This window comes from Eleutherodactylus coqui, chromosome 7 (genome assembly GCF_035609145.1).
Source record: "Eleutherodactylus coqui strain aEleCoq1 chromosome 7, aEleCoq1.hap1, whole genome shotgun sequence".
NCBI classification, from domain to species: Eukaryota; Metazoa; Chordata; class Amphibia; order Anura; family Eleutherodactylidae; genus Eleutherodactylus; species Eleutherodactylus coqui.
The window spans coordinates 201,499,010-201,516,922 of NC_089843.1; the positions used below are offsets into that span (position 1 = coordinate 201,499,010).

The 17,913-nt window shown below is 46.8% G+C and overlaps 4 non-coding genes across 4 annotated transcripts; all 4 read right to left on the bottom strand.

Annotated features, from left to right (window-relative positions):
- Nucleotides 1-1,727: 1,727 nt before the first annotated feature.
- Nucleotides 1,728-1,918, bottom strand: LOC136573723 (U2 spliceosomal RNA). Its single transcript, XR_010785945.1, has one exon. It is a non-coding gene; the product is annotated as a U2 spliceosomal RNA (small nuclear RNA).
- A 2,672-nt stretch (nt 1,919-4,590) lies between these two features.
- On the bottom strand, nt 4,591-4,775 carry LOC136573888 (U2 spliceosomal RNA). The gene has a single exon (XR_010786103.1). It is a non-coding gene; the product is annotated as a U2 spliceosomal RNA (small nuclear RNA).
- Nucleotides 4,776-12,418: 7,643 nt separating this feature from the next.
- LOC136573724 (U2 spliceosomal RNA) lies at nt 12,419-12,609 on the bottom strand. Its single transcript, XR_010785946.1, has one exon. It is a non-coding gene; the product is annotated as a U2 spliceosomal RNA (small nuclear RNA).
- A 2,642-nt stretch (nt 12,610-15,251) lies between these two features.
- On the bottom strand, nt 15,252-15,442 carry LOC136573725 (U2 spliceosomal RNA). The gene has a single exon (XR_010785947.1). It is a non-coding gene; the product is annotated as a U2 spliceosomal RNA (small nuclear RNA).
- Between the last annotated feature and the right edge of the window lie 2,471 nt (nt 15,443-17,913).

Below are 17,913 nucleotides of genomic sequence, written 5' to 3' on the forward strand. Positions count from 1 at the left end.
CGGGCTTGGCAGCCATTTCAGTCAGTCTCTGCTGCAGCTGGGAGACGGGAGATGGTCTTTATTTCCACCAAGAAGCTGCAGAACTACCGGTAACTGCATCATTTTTATTTTATTCAATATAGGTTTTATTGGTTTCATGGAGGGGGGGGAAACTTTTGCCTTATCTCAAAGCAATGTAAAATTAACTTTGACAATGAAACTTAATAAATCAATTTCGAGTTGAACTATATCATGTTTGTCTGTGATATTTTATAAGGTCTACAAACAGGGGAATGAGGGGAGGGTAAGGGGGGGAGTGGTAAGGGATGGTAGGTATCTATGACACGGGAGAAAGAGAAAATAAAACAAAAAGGGGGGGGGGCGGGCTCCGGGATTGTTGTTTCTCTTTACGATTGTGGTTTAAACGTGTTACTCACATGTCCCTGTCTGTAACCACCTAGTAAATAGGGGTGAGCTCCGGGCATCTATCCATATCGCCCAGGTGTGATACAATTTATCATAGCCTGACGGCTCATCTTGAAGCCTCATTCTCTCCCTACGCTCTATTTCGTGGATCAATGTTATTTTTAGTGGAGTGCATTTTTTATGCAGCACACAAGGGGGAGACAGCGGCCTACCAAAATCGAGTTGGCTGCTGCTGTGGCTTTCTTTTTTTAAAAAAAAAAGGTAGGTTCCGTTCTTCCATGGTGAGGAATAGGCAGGGAGGTTCCGTTTTTGCCAGCTGGGGAATGCTTATAGGCAAGGCCTTATCCCTGGTGGTGCATGTAACGTTAGACCACGTTTCAGCATTCAGTCAGTCAGTGGCTGACAAACGAGCTCCATGCAAGTTTACATTAAACAGACACATTTCTTTCTTTACTGTATTGACTGCGGTCTGTAATCGAGCGGTTGAACTGTTTCTGTGTCCATGCATTGAATAAAGCAATACATCCTTGTAAAGTAGACGTCCGTTCGTTGGAGTTCTTTGCTCCCCGAGTGTTGCTCCATCTCTAAACGTTGGCCTGGATCTTCATGGACGAATACTGCCCATCCCACGTGGAGCGTGTATCTCAGCCCGCGTGGAGTGCTGCAGTCCAATGAGGTATTCCGTGCTACATAGCAAGCCTTGGGCCTGTGTGATTGGGGGTCCGCTGCTGTCTGTCCACTCTGAAGCGCGCATCCGGGGCCGGCCGCTTTTCGACTACCAGCGACTGCAGGTCACACACACAGGCTGGTTGGAATGGCCTAGCATTATCCTGATCCGGAGGTGTAACTTGAAGCTGCGGGGCCCCAGTACAAAGTCTGGAACTGGGCCCCCAAACTATAAAGCTTCATTGATAGCATTGGTTTACAATGTGGGGAAGAGAGACTTTATGGGCCCCCTAGGGCTCCGGGCCCCCTGCACATACACCCATGACCCGAATACGTGGAGCATACAGACGCAGGCTGCCAGGATACGCTGTGCCTGCCCGATGTTTCCAACTTGGCTATTAGCGCAGCGGTAGGTACGAACTATAGAGTGCGGCTGCCATATGAACTGGTGTGTGTGTTGTTTTGCTTCCAGTTGTACCTGTGCTGTGCACACTCTGGCAGACGCAGCTGCTCAGTGGATACAATGTTGCGAGCAGACGGGCTGAGTGTCAATCAAAGTGCTTGGGTGGTGGTGGTAGCAGCAGCCGCCGCCACAGCTGCGCTGCACCTCTTGCTCGTCGGTGTTGTTTTTCTGCTTTTGGAAACGGTTGTAGGAAAGGGGGTGCACCGGTCCTGGAGGTACTGCAATACCAGGTCAATGCGTGGAGTGGACAGAGCAAGCTCTTTTTCCAGCTCCCTGTTCTAAAAATCCATTTAATATATGGTCCCCAGATAGGGGACGTATCAGATATTAAACTGATAAGAACAGATACTACACTTGATCTTAGCCAAAAGGCCGAGAAGCGATAACCCGAAATGGGTTTCACCTGTAGCCCGGTCCGCCCAACTCCACTTCTAAGGCTTGAGGCAACACGCTCAGCCAGCACTCTGGGCGCACCCACAATGCACCCAGGCAGCGGGGAGAGCTTGTAAAACTTTACATAGCCCCGCCCCACGCCTTCTCAACCGCGCCCAGCCTCACACCCTCAGTCCTTCCTCTTGCACCGAGCTCACGCATCCTAGGCTTGCAGAGCCTGCTGCTGCAGGACTCGTCAGCTCCCTACAAACGAGGGTTAAGCCGGCGATGACACTAGAAGCAAGCACTAGTTTGTCTCTGAAGGTGCGTCGGCCGGTCGGTTGGAGGGATCTCTTCGGCCAGCCGCATTTCGAGTAGGGACGGATGGAAACTTTTTACCTAAAATAAGGGAAATTGGCTTCGGCCCCATAGGGCTTTATTGCCTTCCCCTGGGCCAGCATTAGTAGACCCTAGTAAGGAGAATATTAGAGCGGCATGGTCATCCGAAGAACTTAAAAACATACAGCAGGCCTTTTTTTCCCGCCATACATACATACATACATACATACATACATAACTACAGATTTTATATTTTTTTTACATATATACATTATATATATATACACACACTATATATATATATATATATATATATATATATATATATATATATATACACACACACACACTTATATACACACACACATACACACACAAACAATCTTAAATCTATCTTTAATCTATATCTACAAAATCTGTAATTTAGAAATAATCCATATCTATATTCTACATAATTAATAAAGATAGATAGATAGATAGATAGATAGATAGATAGATAGATAGATAGACTCACATACATGCATACATACATACATACATACTGTATGCAATTGAGCCAGGTGTTTGGAAGGCTGATGATGTCACTCCTTTGTGATGTCATCAATTTAGAAGCATTAATACCGGGCTTGGCAGCCATTTCAGTCAGTCTCTGCTGCAGCTGGGAGACGGGAGATGGTCTTTATTTCCACCAAGAAGCTGCAGAACTACCGGTAACTGCATCATTTTTATTTTATTCAATATAGGTTTTATTGGTTTCATGGAGGGGGGGAAACTTTTGCCTTATCTCAAAGCAATGTAAAAATAACTTTGACAATGAAACTTAATAAATCAATTTCGAGTTGAACTATATCATGTTTGTCTGTGATATTTTATAAGGTCTACAAACAGGGGAATGAGGGGAGGGTAAGGGGGGGGGGGAGTGGTAAGGGAGGGTAGGTATCTATGACACGGGAGAAAGAGAAAATAAAACAAAAAGGGGGGGGGGGGCGGGCTCCGGAATTGTTGTTTCTCTTTACAATTGTGGTTTAAACGTGTTACTCACATGTCCCTGTCTGTAACCACTTGGTAAATAGGGGTGAGCTCCGGGCATCTATCCATATCGCCCAGGTGTGATACAATTTATCATAGCCTGACGGCTCATCTAGAAGCCTCGTTCTCTCCATACGCTCTATTTCGTGGATCATTGTTATTTTTAGTGGAGTGCATTTTTTATGCAGCACACAAGGGGGAGACAGCGGCCTACCAAAATCTAGTTGGCTGCTGCTGTGGCTTTCTTTTTTTTAAAAAAAGGTAGGTTCCGTTCTTCCATGGTGAGGAATAGGCAGGGAGGTTCCATTTTTGCCAGCTGGGGAATGCTTATAGGCAAGGCCTTATCCCTGGTGGTGCATGTAACGTTAGACCACGTTTCAGCATTCAGTCAGTCAGTGGCTGACAAACGAGCTCCATGCAAGTTTACATTAAACAGACACATTTCTTTCTTTACTGTATTGACTGCGGTCTGTAATCGAGCGGTTGAACTGTTTCTGTGTCCATGCATTGAATAAAGCAATACATCCTTGTAAAGTAGACGTCCGTTCGTTGGAGTTCTTTGCTCCCCGAGTGTTGCTCCATCTCTAAACGTTGGCCTGGATCTTCATGGACGAATACTGCCCATCCCACGTGGAGCGTGTATCTCAGCCCGCGTGGAGTGCTGCAGTCCAATGAGGTATTCCGTGCTACATAGCAAGCCTTGGGCCTGTGTGATTGGGGGTCCGCTGCTGTCTGTCCACTCTGAAGCGCGCATCCGGGGCCGGCCGCTTTTCGACTACCAGCGACTGCAGGTCACACACACAGGCTGGTTGGAATGGCCTAGCCTTATCCTGATCTGGAGGTGTAACTTGAAGCTGCGGGGCCCGAGTACAAAGTCTGGAACTGGGCCCCCAAACTATAAAGCTTCATTGATAGCATTGGTTTACAATGTGGGGAAGAGAGACTTTATGGGCCCCCTGGGGCTCCGGGCCCCCTGCACATACACCCATGACCCGAATACGTGAAGCATACAGACGCAGGCTGCCAGGATACGCTGTGCCTGCCCGATGTTTCCAACTTGGCTATTAGCGCAGCGGTAGGTACGAACTATAGAGTGCGGCTGCCATATGAACTGGTGTGTGTGTTGTTTTGCTTCCAGTTGTACCTGTGCTGTGCACACTCTGGCAGACGCAGCTGCTCAGTGGATACAATGTTGCGAGCAGACGGGCTGAGTGTCAATCAAAGTGCTTGGGTGGTGGTAGCAGCAGCCGCCACAGCTGCGCTGCACCTCTTGCTCGACAGTTTTGTTTTTCTGCTTTTGGAAACTGCTGTAGGAAAGGGGGTGCACCGGTCCTGGAGGTACTGCAATACCAGGTCAATGCGTGGAGTGGACAGAGCAAGCTCTTTTTCCAGCTCCCTGTTCTAAAAATCCATTTAATATATGGTCCCCAGATAGGGGACGTATCAGATATTAAACTGATAAGAACAGATTTTTTTTTTTTTTTTATAAACCAAAGGTTTTTATTTATTCACAACATAATAAATCCATCACATTTATACAACATAAATACATTACAAATCATGACAAATCAACTAATTGTATCCATTTTTTAACCTTCCATATTCCTTCCGCATCGACTCCATCCTTTCTTTTATCCCATAAATAAATAAAGTATAATTTCCCCAACACCATTCGCACGCTGTCCCTCTCACTTACATCCTTCCTCTTGAACACATACACATTCCTTACATCCCACAACACTTCCTTCACACACGCCATAAACAGCCACAACAGTCTCTCTCTCACACTGCCTCTCACACCTAAACCAAACATAACTAACTCAAAGGACATGAAATTAACTCCTGTTATCTCCTTACATAACGAGCCAAGTCTCCGCAGCACATTTTGTGCATGGCTGCAGTTCCAAAATAAATGAACCACATTCTCACATCCACCGCACCCCTCTCTCGGACATCTCTCACTCCTCACCAAACCTCTCACACGCTGAAACTCTCGCACCGGTAACACGCCATGCAGACTCTGCCATACAATCTCACTCTGCCTATTGCTCATCCCATCCATCCGCACTTTCTTCCACACTCTCTCCACATTCACTCTGCTAACAGAATTAATATCAGACACCTCATCCTTACTCTCAATCATTCGTTTCACCATTCGCTTATTCTTAAGTACATTCACTTCACAGTCATCCAACTCAAACTTCGCCACAAAACATGCTGTCCATTCATACCACTTAGGGATTTGGAAAGCGACTGGTTTCCTCAAGTCGTATTCGCACCATTTCATGCGCACGAACCATCTCCCTGCTAAATACCGCATCATGCACGCCCCTTTTGTAGTCTTGTGTAACATACTCAGTAGAAAGACTATGCTGTTACATCCAAAATATGCCTCTAAATTTGGGAAGCCCATCCCTCCTCTCTCCCATGTCTTGTGTACTACCTCCCTCCTCAAGCGTTCCATCTTGGACCCCCAAAAAAACAGAAACATGACTCTGTTTATCCTCCTCTGACTCATGTATCCCGGAGGGAAAACTAATGCCACGTATAGAAAGATTGGTAAAATTACGCTTTTTAATATGAGAATTTTGCCTATCATGGTAAGATTGCGCAATTTCCAGAAATCTAGCCTTCTCTCTACCTTCTGCTTTGTCTCCTCCCAGCTCTCTTCCCCCTGTAAGTTATTATTGAATTTGATGCCTAAGATTTTAATTGGCCCGGACACAATATTTAAACCTATATCTGCATCCACTCCAGTCTCACCAAACACCTTGCACTCACTTTTGTCCCAGTTAATACGGAACGCAGACGCACCACAAAACACGGACACTAATAGCTTCACTCTCCTCACTGCACTCTCAGACTCACACATCACACACACATCATCCATATACGCACATACCTTCAGCTCTCTGCCGTCACTACCTGGGATGTGGATCCCCCTCACCATCTTATCCTGTCTTATCAGGCATAGTAACGGCTCCATGGCGCAGATGAAAACCACGGCCGACAGCGGACACCCCTGACGCACACCAGACATCACATTCACTCTCCTTCCAACCTTCCCATTCACTAACATACTACTATAAATCCTTTCATACAGACTCCTCACTCGCTCTACAAACATACCCGGGAACCCCATGCACACCAACACTCGGAACAAGAATCCATGCGACAACCTGTCATACGCTTTTTCAAAGTCCAAGCTCACCACATACACACTCTTCTTTCGCTCCTTACAATCACCCAGACAATCCCGCACCAGACACAGACTCTCATGTACTCTCCTACCAGGCACCGCACAGTACTGGTCCTCGCTCACCACACTCTCTACTACCGCACGCATCCGATTTGCAATAATTTTAGCGTAGATCTTATAATCAGTATTTAAAAGCGTAATCGGGCGCCAGTTTTTTACGTTTTTCAAATCGCCCTTTTTGGGTATTAAGACAACCACTCCACCTCGCATACTTTCAGCCATGTCCACATTCACCCACATGTACTGGCACACTTCACACACATCTTTCCCTATCACACTCCACAGCATACGATAATACTCTATAGGTAACCCATCCATACCAGGCGTTTTATTAGCGCCCATGCTCCGGACCGCCTCCCACACTTCTTTAGTGGTAATATCTTGGTTGACGGATGCTTGCTCCGCCTCTCCTAACTTGTTTTCAAGCATGCTTAACATGTCACTCTCCAGGACTTCATCCCTCCATTTTTCTTTGTATAACTCCTCATAGAAGGACGCTATCTCCTCATGCACCTCCTCCCCCCTCACTTCCCCTCCTGTCTCTCTCTCTATTACTTCAAAAGTTGGCTTTTTTGAGAATACTTTTTTAAAGAAAAACCGCGAGCATGTCTCATCATGTAGCATCTTATCCAACTTGGCGCGGTACATTATGCCCTTCCCTTTCTCCACTAGGTAACTATTAATTTCTCGCCTACACTTTAGGATATCCTCTTGTGTATCTATCCCGCCGTCCCGCAACTTTATCAAGAAGCTTAGTCTGTTGCTGAGCCTCACATACTCCGTCTTCCTTTTCCTGGCTACTTTATGCCCTACAGACTTAAAAAAAGCCTTAGTTTTCCCCTTTACCCAGTCCCACCAATTTAGGATATTTATAAACTCGCCTCTTCTCTCCCTCCACTTTCTATATAGGCCTTCATATTGTTTTTGGATATCCTGCCCCTCCAGAAGCTTCAGGTTCAGCTTCCAGACTCCCCTCCCCCACACAACACTGTTCCCCACCTCCACCCCACATAACAAACACTCGTGATCTGAAAAAAAGGTCATTTCTTGTGTATAACTTACTGCAGTTATATCTTCAGACAGAAAACAATAATCAATTTTGGAGTGGACCCCACCCCTGTCCGCATGGTAAGTACTTAGCTGTGGGGATATGCCACATGCTTGCTGTATATCTTTTAAACGAAAATCACAACACAATTCAAATAAAAGCTTTGCAGACACATCAAATGCTTTTCTGGTGATGTCACAGTTCATATCTCCTATGAGGACAGTTGGTATCCTTCCTTGCAAAAATAATTTAATTTTGTCAAATAAGGCGCTCCTCTCCTGTTTCTCAGCAGGAGCGTACACGTTAATAACGCGGAAACGTATGCCTCTGTATAGCAGCACTGCGGAGATGCATCTCCCCGCCTCGATGACCTCGCTGCTCTGTAGCGCCAATTCTCTGGAGTTAACCAGTATACCCACTCCGTCATTCTTATTATATATGCTCCCAGACCACACAGCAGCACCATAAGGCCATTCTGAAGGGCTGATATCAGAGTCTATACCGCACTCCTGAACGCAAAATAAGTCAGCTTTTTTCTGACGCAAAAAATCAAAAACTGCAACTCTTCTGGCCTTTGACTTGAAAACTCTTACATTCTGGGAGCATATATTTAGAACCATATCTCAGGTGTAAGCTTATAGCAACATATCACAGCTCATGCAAAACAAGAAAGTCATATACTGTATATATATCTTCACCTTTAAAGTGGCTAAACCACAAAACCAGGATATATGCACTCATAGCGGCTCAGATTATACCTCCTCGCCACTCTCACCTGAGCACTCAAGGTCCTGCGCCAGAGTCTCAAAGGGGTTACTGACCTCCATAAGCGTCTCTCTACTCTTTGTGCACTTTCTCTTTTTCGCTGTGTTTTGGTCCGCAACCTGCACAAATTCCTCCTCGCTGGAGACATCAAGTCCACCTCCCCCCTCCCTCTTGCACAGGACTGCTTCAGGAGACGAAAACTCCTCAATCTTTCCCGAGGGGTTAATGGGGCTGTCCACCTCTTCAATTATCTCTTCCAACTGCCTAATTACTCCCGCCACCTGGTCTTCAGGAGTAGCACTCCCAACATTGGGCTTATGACTCCCAATCTTCCTCCTGATGTTCTCTTCTACCTCTGCAGTTTTAGGATTTTTTGACCCCGCAGGCTTATCCTTCTCAGTAGTCTGGGGAGGTCTTGCAGTGTTCTCCGCCGCAGTCACCACAGGCTTAGTCACAGTAGCAACCTCACTTATAGCAACAGGTGTTGCACTGCTAGTAGAAGCCACATTACTAGTAGGAGCCACATGAATGGTAGTAGCCTCACGACTAGTAGCCGCCGCGTAGGATTTAGTCTTCCAGGCGCCCCTGGACGGTAGGTTTAACGGACAGTCCCTGCACATATGGTCATTATCGCCACACAGGTCGCAGCATTTCGGCTTTGGACAACTGCCAGCGTGATGCCCGGTCTCCTGGCAGTTTCTGCAGACTAGACCACTGGAACAGTCTTCCTTAGTGTGCCCAAACTGGTTGCAATTCCTGCAGAAGGTCGGTTGCCCCGGGTAGTAAAGATATCCCCGGTTACCTGCTATGGTAAAATTCGCAGGTGGATGCGTCACTCCCCCAATTTTGGTAGCGTCCATTCTCAGCCTAACCCAAAACTTGTACTTGGAGTTAAAAATGCCAAGTATATTAGTCATTTTTTCGCCACCTTTAACCACATCACAGTAACGCTTGAGAAAGTTCACTATCATGTCCTTATCTGTGTACGGGTTGTATACATGCAAGATTAATGGTTTCTCTTGTATGCCAAATAAAGGGATTACCTTTACACCCCGTAGTAGCGGAATGTCTTTATGGCTCCTCAACCACTCGTACACGTTCAGACAAACTCCTTCTCCGCAGAAAGTGACGTCGTATTGGCCGAGTCTCGGAAAATCCTGGACGCAAAAGATCTCATCTTTGGGCACTCCGATTTCCACCATAATAATGTCCCGGACAACATACACGACGGTATTCTTGGTCCCATCCTTACTGTCCACCATGAAACGTATGGTATTCTGGATCCCAGACATCTTCAATAAGTCTGTCGATTTCTGAAAAATCACAGTGTGACTACTGCCAAGCAGTACGGTGATCGCTGGGCTAACCCAGATCACTCAAGCCCCTGACCAGACCAACTGCACTTGATCTAGCCAAAAGGCCGAGAAGCGATAACCCGAAATGGGTTTCACCTGTAGCCCGGTCCGCCCAACTCCACTTCCAAGGCTTGAGGCAACACGCTCAGCCAGCACTCTGGGCGCACCCACAATGCACCCAGGCAGCTGGGAGAGCTAGTAAAACTTTCCATAGCCCCGCCCCACGCCTTCTCAACCGCGCCCAGCCTCACACCCTCAGTCCTTCCTCTTGCACCGTGCTCACGCATCCTAGGCTTGCAGAGCCTGCTGCTGCAGGACTCGTCAGCTCCCTACAAACGAGGGTTAAGCCGGCGATGACACTAGAAGCAAGCACTAGTTTGTCTCTGAAGGTGCGTCGGCCGGTCGGTTGGAGGGATCTCTTCGGCCAGCCGCATTTCGAGTAGGGACGGATGGAAACTTTTTACCTAAAATAAGGGAAATTGGCTTCGGCCCCATAGGGCTTTATTGCCTTCCCCTGGGCCAGCATTAGTAGACCCTAGTAAGGAGAATATTAGAGCGGCATGGTCATCCGAAGAACTTAAAAACATACAGCAGGCCTTTTTTGCCCGCCCGCCATACATACATACATACCTACAGATTTTATATTTTTTTTACATATATACATTATATATATATATATACATACATACATACATACATACATACACACACACACACACACACACACACACACACACACATACACACATATACACACACACATACAATCTTAAATCTATCTTTAATCTATATCTACAAAATCTGTAAATTAGAAATAATCCATATCTATATTCTACATAATTAATAAAGATAGATAGATAGATAGATAGATAGATAGACTCACATACATGCATACATACATACATACTGTATGCAATTGAGCCAGGTGTTTGGAAGGCTGACGATGTCACTCCTTTGTGATGTCATCAATTTAGAAGCATTAATACCGGGCTTGGCAGCCATTTCAGTCAGTCTCTGCTGCAGCTGGGAGACGGGAGATGGTCTTTATTTCCACCAAGAAGCTGCAGAACTACCGGTAACTGCATCATTTTTATTTTATTCAATATAGGTTTTATTGGTTTCATGGAGGGGGGGAAACTTTTGCCTTATCTCAAAGCAATGTAAAAATAACTTTGACAATGAAACTTAATAAATCAATTTCGAGTTGAACTATATCATGTTTGTCTGTGATATTTTATAAGGTCTACAAACAGGGGAATGAGGGGAGGGTAAGGGGGGGGGGGAGTGGTAAGGGAGGGTAGGTATCTATGACACGGGAGAAAGAGAAAATAAAACAAAAAGGGGGGGGGGGGGGGGGGGCGGGCTCCGGAATTGTTGTTTCTCTTTACAATTGTGGTTTAAACGTGTTACTCACATGTCCCTGTCTGTAACCACTTGGTAAATAGGGGTGAGCTCCGGGCATCTATCCATATCGCCCAGGTGTGATACAATTTATCATAGCCTGACGGCTCATCTAGAAGCCTCGTTCTCTCCATACGCTCTATTTCGTGGATCATTGTTATTTTTAGTGGAGTGCATTTTTTATGCAGCACACAAGGGGGAGACAGCGGCCTACCAAAATCTAGTTGGCTGCTGCTGTGGCTTTCTTTTTTTTAAAAAAAGGTAGGTTCCGTTCTTCCATGGTGAGGAATAGGCAGGGAGGTTCCGTTTTTGCCAGCTGGGGAATGCTTATAGGCAAGGCCTTATCCCTGGTGGTGCATGTAACGTTAGACCACGTTTCAGCATTCAGTCAGTCAGTGGCTGACAAACGAGCTCCATGCAAGTTTACATTAAACAGACACATTTCTTTCTTTACTGTATTGACTGCGGTCTGTAATCGAGCGGTTGAACTGTTTCTGTGTCCATGCATTGAATAAAGCAATACATCCTTGTAAAGTAGACGTCCGTTCGTTGGAGTTCTTTGCTCCCCGAGTGTTGCTCCATCTCTAAACGTTGGCCTGGATCTTCATGGACGAATACTGCCCATCCCACGTGGAGCGTGTATCTCAGCCCGCGTGGAGTGCTGCAGTCCAATGAGGTATTCCGTGCTACATAGCAAGCCTTGGGCCTGTGTGATTGGGGGTCCGCTGCTGTCTGTCCACTCTGAAGCGCGCATCCGGGGCCGGCCGCTTTTCGACTACCAGCGACTGCAGGTCACACACACAGGCTGGTTGGAATGGCCTAGCATTATCCTGATCTGGAGGTGTAACTTGAAGCTGCGGGGCCCGAGTACAAAGTCTGGAACTGGGCCCCCAAACTATAAAGCTTCATTGATAGCATTGGTTTACAATGTGGGGAAGAGAGACTTTATGGGCCCCCTGGGGCTCCGGGCCCCCTGCACATACACCCATGACCCGAATACGTGAAGCATACAGACGCAGGCTGCCAGGATACGCTGTGCCTGCCCGATGTTTCCAACTTGGCTATTAGCGCAGCGGTAGGTACGAACTATAGAGTGCGGCTGCCATATGAACTGGTGTGTGTGTTGTTTTGCTTCCAGTTGTACCTGTGCTGTGCACACTCTGGCAGACGCAGCTGCTCAGTGGATACAATGTTGCGAGCAGACGGGCTGAGTGTCAATCAAAGTGCTTGGGTGGTGGTAGCAGCAGCCGCCACAGCTGCGCTGCACCTCTTGCTCGTCAGTTTTGTTTTTCTGCTTTTGGAAACTGCTGTAGGAAAGGGGGTGCACCGGTCCTGGAGGTACTGCAATACCAGGTCAATGCGTGGAGTGGACAGAGCAAGCTCTTTTTCCAGCTCCCTGTTCTAAAAATCCATTTAATATATGGTCCCCAGATAGGGGACGTATCAGATATTAAACTGATAAGAACAGATACTACACTTGATCTTAGCCAAAAGGCCGAGAAGCGATAACCCGAAATGGGTTTCACCTGTAGCCCGGTCCGCCCAACTCCACTTCCAAGGCTTGAGGCAACACGCTCAGCCAGCACTCTGGGCGCACCCACAATGCACCCAGGCAGCTGGGAGAGCTAGTAAAACTTTCCATAGCCCCGCCCCACGCCTTCTCAACCGCGCCCAGCCTCACACCCTCAGTCCTTCCTCTTGCACCGTGCTCACGCATCCTAGGCTTGCAGAGCCTGCTGCTGCAGGACTCGTCAGCTCCCTACAAACGAGGGTTAAGCCGGCGATGACACTAGAAGCAAGCACTAGTTTGTCTCTGAAGGTGCGTCGGCCGGTCGGTTGGAGGGATCTCTTCGGCCAGCCGCATTTCGAGTAGGGACGGATGGAAACTTTTTACCTAAAATAAGGGAAATTGGCTTCGGCCCCATAGGGCTTTATTGCCTTCCCCTGGGCCAGCATTAGTAGACCCTAGTAAGGAGAATATTAGAGCGGCATGGTCATCCGAAGAACTTAAAAACATACAGCAGGCCTTTTTTGCCCGCCCGCCATACATACATACATACCTACAGATTTTATATTTTTTTTACATATATACATTATATATATATATATACATACATACATACATACATACATACACACACACACACACACACACACACACACACACACACACACACACATACACACATATACACACACACATACAATCTTAAATCTATCTTTAATCTATATCTACAAAATCTGTAAATTAGAAATAATCCATATCTATATTCTACATAATTAATAAAGATAGATAGATAGATAGATAGACTCACATACATGCATACATACATACATACATACTGTATGCAATTGAGCCAGGTGTTTGGAAGGCTGACGATGTCACTCCTTTGTGATGTCATCAATTTAGAAGCATTAATACCGGGCTTGGCAGCCATTTCAGTCAGTCTCTGCTGCAGCTGGGAGACGGGAGATGGTCTTTATTTCCACCAAGAAGCTGCAGAACTACCGGTAACTGCATCATTTTTATTTTATTCAATATAGGTTTTATTGGTTTCATGGAGGGGGGGAAACTTTTGCCTTATCTCAAAGCAATGTAAAAATAACTTTGACAATGAAACTTAATAAATCAATTTCGAGTTGAACTATATCATGTTTGTCTGTGATATTTTATAAGGTCTACAAACAGGGGAATGAGGGGAGGGTAAGGGGGGGGGGGGGAGTGGTAAGGGAGGGTAGGTATCTATGACACGGGAGAAAGAGAAAATAAAACAAAAAGGGGGGGGGGGGGCGGGCTCCGGAATTGTTGTTTCTCTTTACAATTGTGGTTTAAACGTGTTACTCACATGTCCCTGTCTGTAACCACTTGGTAAATAGGGGTGAGCTCCGGGCATCTATCCATATCGCCCAGGTGTGATACAATTTATCATAGCCTGACGGCTCATCTAGAAGCCTCGTTCTCTCCATACGCTCTATTTCGTGGATCATTGTTATTTTTAGTGGAGTGCATTTTTTATGCAGCACACAAGGGGGAGACAGCGGCCTACCAAAATCTAGTTGGCTGCTGCTGTGGCTTTCTTTTTTTTAAAAAAAGGTAGGTTCCGTTCTTCCATGGTGAGGAATAGGCAGGGAGGTTCCGTTTTTGCCAGCTGGGGAATGCTTATAGGCAAGGCCTTATCCCTGGTGGTGCATGTAACGTTAGACCACGTTTCAGCATTCAGTCAGTCAGTGGCTGACAAACGAGCTCCATGCAAGTTTACATTAAACAGACACATTTCTTTCTTTACTGTATTGACTGCGGTCTGTAATCGAGCGGTTGAACTGTTTCTGTGTCCATGCATTGAATAAAGCAATACATCCTTGTAAAGTAGACGTCCGTTCGTTGGAGTTCTTTGCTCCCCGAGTGTTGCTCCATCTCTAAACGTTGGCCTGGATCTTCATGGACGAATACTGCCCATCCCACGTGGAGCGTGTATCTCAGCCCGCGTGGAGTGCTGCAGTCCAATGAGGTATTCCGTGCTACATAGCAAGCCTTGGGCCTGTGTGATTGGGGGTCCGCTGCTGTCTGTCCACTCTGAAGCGCGCATCCGGGGCCGGCCGCTTTTCGACTACCAGCGACTGCAGGTCACACACACAGGCTGGTTGGAATGGCCTAGCATTATCCTGATCTGGAGGTGTAACTTGAAGCTGCGGGGCCCGAGTACAAAGTCTGGAACTGGGCCCCCAAACTATAAAGCTTCATTGATAGCATTGGTTTACAATGTGGGGAAGAGAGACTTTATGGGCCCCCTGGGGCTCCGGGCCCCCTGCACATACACCCATGACCCGAATACGTGAAGCATACAGACGCAGGCTGCCAGGATACGCTGTGCCTGCCCGATGTTTCCAACTTGGCTATTAGCGCAGCGGTAGGTACGAACTATAGAGTGCGGCTGCCATATGAACTGGTGTGTGTGTTGTTTTGCTTCCAGTTGTACCTGTGCTGTGCACACTCTGGCAGACGCAGCTGCTCAGTGGATACAATGTTGCGAGCAGACGGGCTGAGTGTCAATCAAAGTGCTTGGGTGGTGGTAGCAGCAGCCGCCACAGCTGCGCTGCACCTCTTGCTCGTCAGTTTTGTTTTTCTGCTTTTGGAAACTGCTGTAGGAAAGGGGGTGCACCGGTCCTGGAGGTACTGCAATACCAGGTCAATGCGTGGAGTGGACAGAGCAAGCTCTTTTTCCAGCTCCCTGTTCTAAAAATCCATTTAATATATGGTCCCCAGATAGGGGACGTATCAGATATTAAACTGATAAGAACAGATACTACACTTGATCTTAGCCAAAAGGCCGAGAAGCGATAACCCGAAATGGGTTTCACCTGTAGCCCGGTCCGCCCAACTCCACTTCCAAGGCTTGAGGCAACACGCTCAGCCAGCACTCTGGGCGCACCCACAATGCACCCAGGCAGCTGGGAGAGCTAGTAAAACTTTCCATAGCCCCGCCCCACGCCTTCTCAACCGCGCCCAGCCTCACACCCTCAGTCCTTCCTCTTGCACCGTGCTCACGCATCCTAGGCTTGCAGAGCCTGCTGCTGCAGGACTCGTCAGCTCCCTACAAACGAGGGTTAAGCCGGCGATGACACTAGAAGCAAGCACTAGTTTGTCTCTGAAGGTGCGTCGGCCGGTCGGTTGGAGGGATCTCTTCGGCCAGCCGCATTTCGAGTAGGGACGGATGGAAACTTTTTACCTAAAATAAGGGAAATTGGCTTCGGCCCCATAGGGCTTTATTGCCTTCCCCTGGGCCAGCATTAGTAGACCCTAGTAAGGAGAATATTAGAGCGGCATGGTCATCCGAAGAACTTAAAAACATACAGCAGGCCTTTTTTGCCCGCCCGCCATACATACATACATACCTACAGATTTTATATTTTTTTTACATATATACATTATATATATATATATACATACATACATACATACATACATACACACACACACACACACACACACACACACATACACACATATACACACACACATACAATCTTAAATCTATCTTTAATCTATATCTACAAAATCTGTAAATTAGAAATAATCCATATCTATATTCTACATAATTAATAAAGATAGATAGATAGATAGATAGATAGACTCACATACATGCATACATACATACATACTGTATGCAATTGAGCCAGGTGTTTGGAAGGCTGACGATGTCACTCCTTTGTGATGTCATCAATTTAGAAGCATTAATACCGGGCTTGGCAGCCATTTCAGTCAGTCTCTGCTGCAGCTGGGAGACGGGAGATGGTCTTTATTTCCACCAAGAAGCTGCAGAACTACCGGTAACTGCATCATTTTTATTTTATTCAATATAGGTTTTATTGGTTTCATGGAGGGGGGGAAACTTTTGCCTTATCTCAAAGCAATGTAAAAATAACTTTGACAATGAAACTTAATAAATCAATTTCGAGTTGAACTATATCATGTTTGTCTGTGATATTTTATAAGGTCTACAAACAGGGGAATGAGGGGAGGGTAAGGGGGGGGGGAGTGGTAAGGGAGGGTAGGTATCTATGACACGGGAGAAAGAGAAAATAAAACAAAAAGGGGGGGGGGGGGGGGCGGGCTCCGGAATTGTTGTTTCTCTTTACAATTGTGGTTTAAACGTGTTACTCACATGTCCCTGTCTGTAACCACTTGGTAAATAGGGGTGAGCTCCGGGCATCTATCCATATCGCCCAGGTGTGATACAATTTATCATAGCCTGACGGCTCATCTAGAAGCCTCGTTCTCTCCATACGCTCTATTTCGTGGATCATTGTTATTTTTAGTGGAGTGCATTTTTTATGCAGCACACAAGGGGGAGACAGCGGCCTACCAAAATCTAGTTGGCTGCTGCTGTGGCTTTCTTTTTTTTAAAAAAAGGTAGGTTCCGTTCTTCCATGGTGAGGAATAGGCAGGGAGGTTCCGTTTTTGCCAGCTGGGGAATGCTTATAGGCAAGGCCTTATCCCTGGTGGTGCATGTAACGTTAGACCACGTTTCAGCATTCAGTCAGTCAGTGGCTGACAAACGAGCTCCATGCAAGTTTACATTAAACAGACACATTTCTTTCTTTACTGTATTGACTGCGGTCTGTAATCGAGCGGTTGAACTGTTTCTGTGTCCATGCATTGAATAAAGCAATACATCCTTGTAAAGTAGACGTCCGTTCGTTGGAGTTCTTTGCTCCCCGAGTGTTGCTCCATCTCTAAACGTTGGCCTGGATCTTCATGGACGAATACTGCCCATCCCACGTGGAGCGTGTATCTCAGCCCGCGTGGAGTGCTGCAGTCCAATGAGGTATTCCGTGCTACATAGCAAGCCTTGGGCCTGTGTGATTTGGGGTCCGCTGCTGTCTGTCCACTCTGAAGCGCGCATCCGGGGCCGGCCGCTTTTCGACTACCAGCGACTGCAGGTCACACACACAGGCTGGTTGGAATGGCCTAGCATTATCCTGATCTGGAGGTGTAACTTGAAGCTGCGGGGCCCGAGTACAAAGTCTGGAACTGGGCCCCCAAACTATAAAGCTTCATTGATAGCATTGGTTTACAATGTGGGGAAGAGAGACTTTATGGGCCCCCTGGGGCTCCGGGCCCCCTGCACATACACCCATGACCCGAATACGTGAAGCATACAGACGCAGGCTGCCAGGATACGCTGTGCCTGCCCGATGTTTCCAACTTGGCTATTAGCGCAGCGGTAGGTACGAACTATAGAGTGCGGCTGCCATATGAACTGGTGTGTGTGTTGTTTTGCTTCCAGTTGTACCTGTGCTGTGCACACTC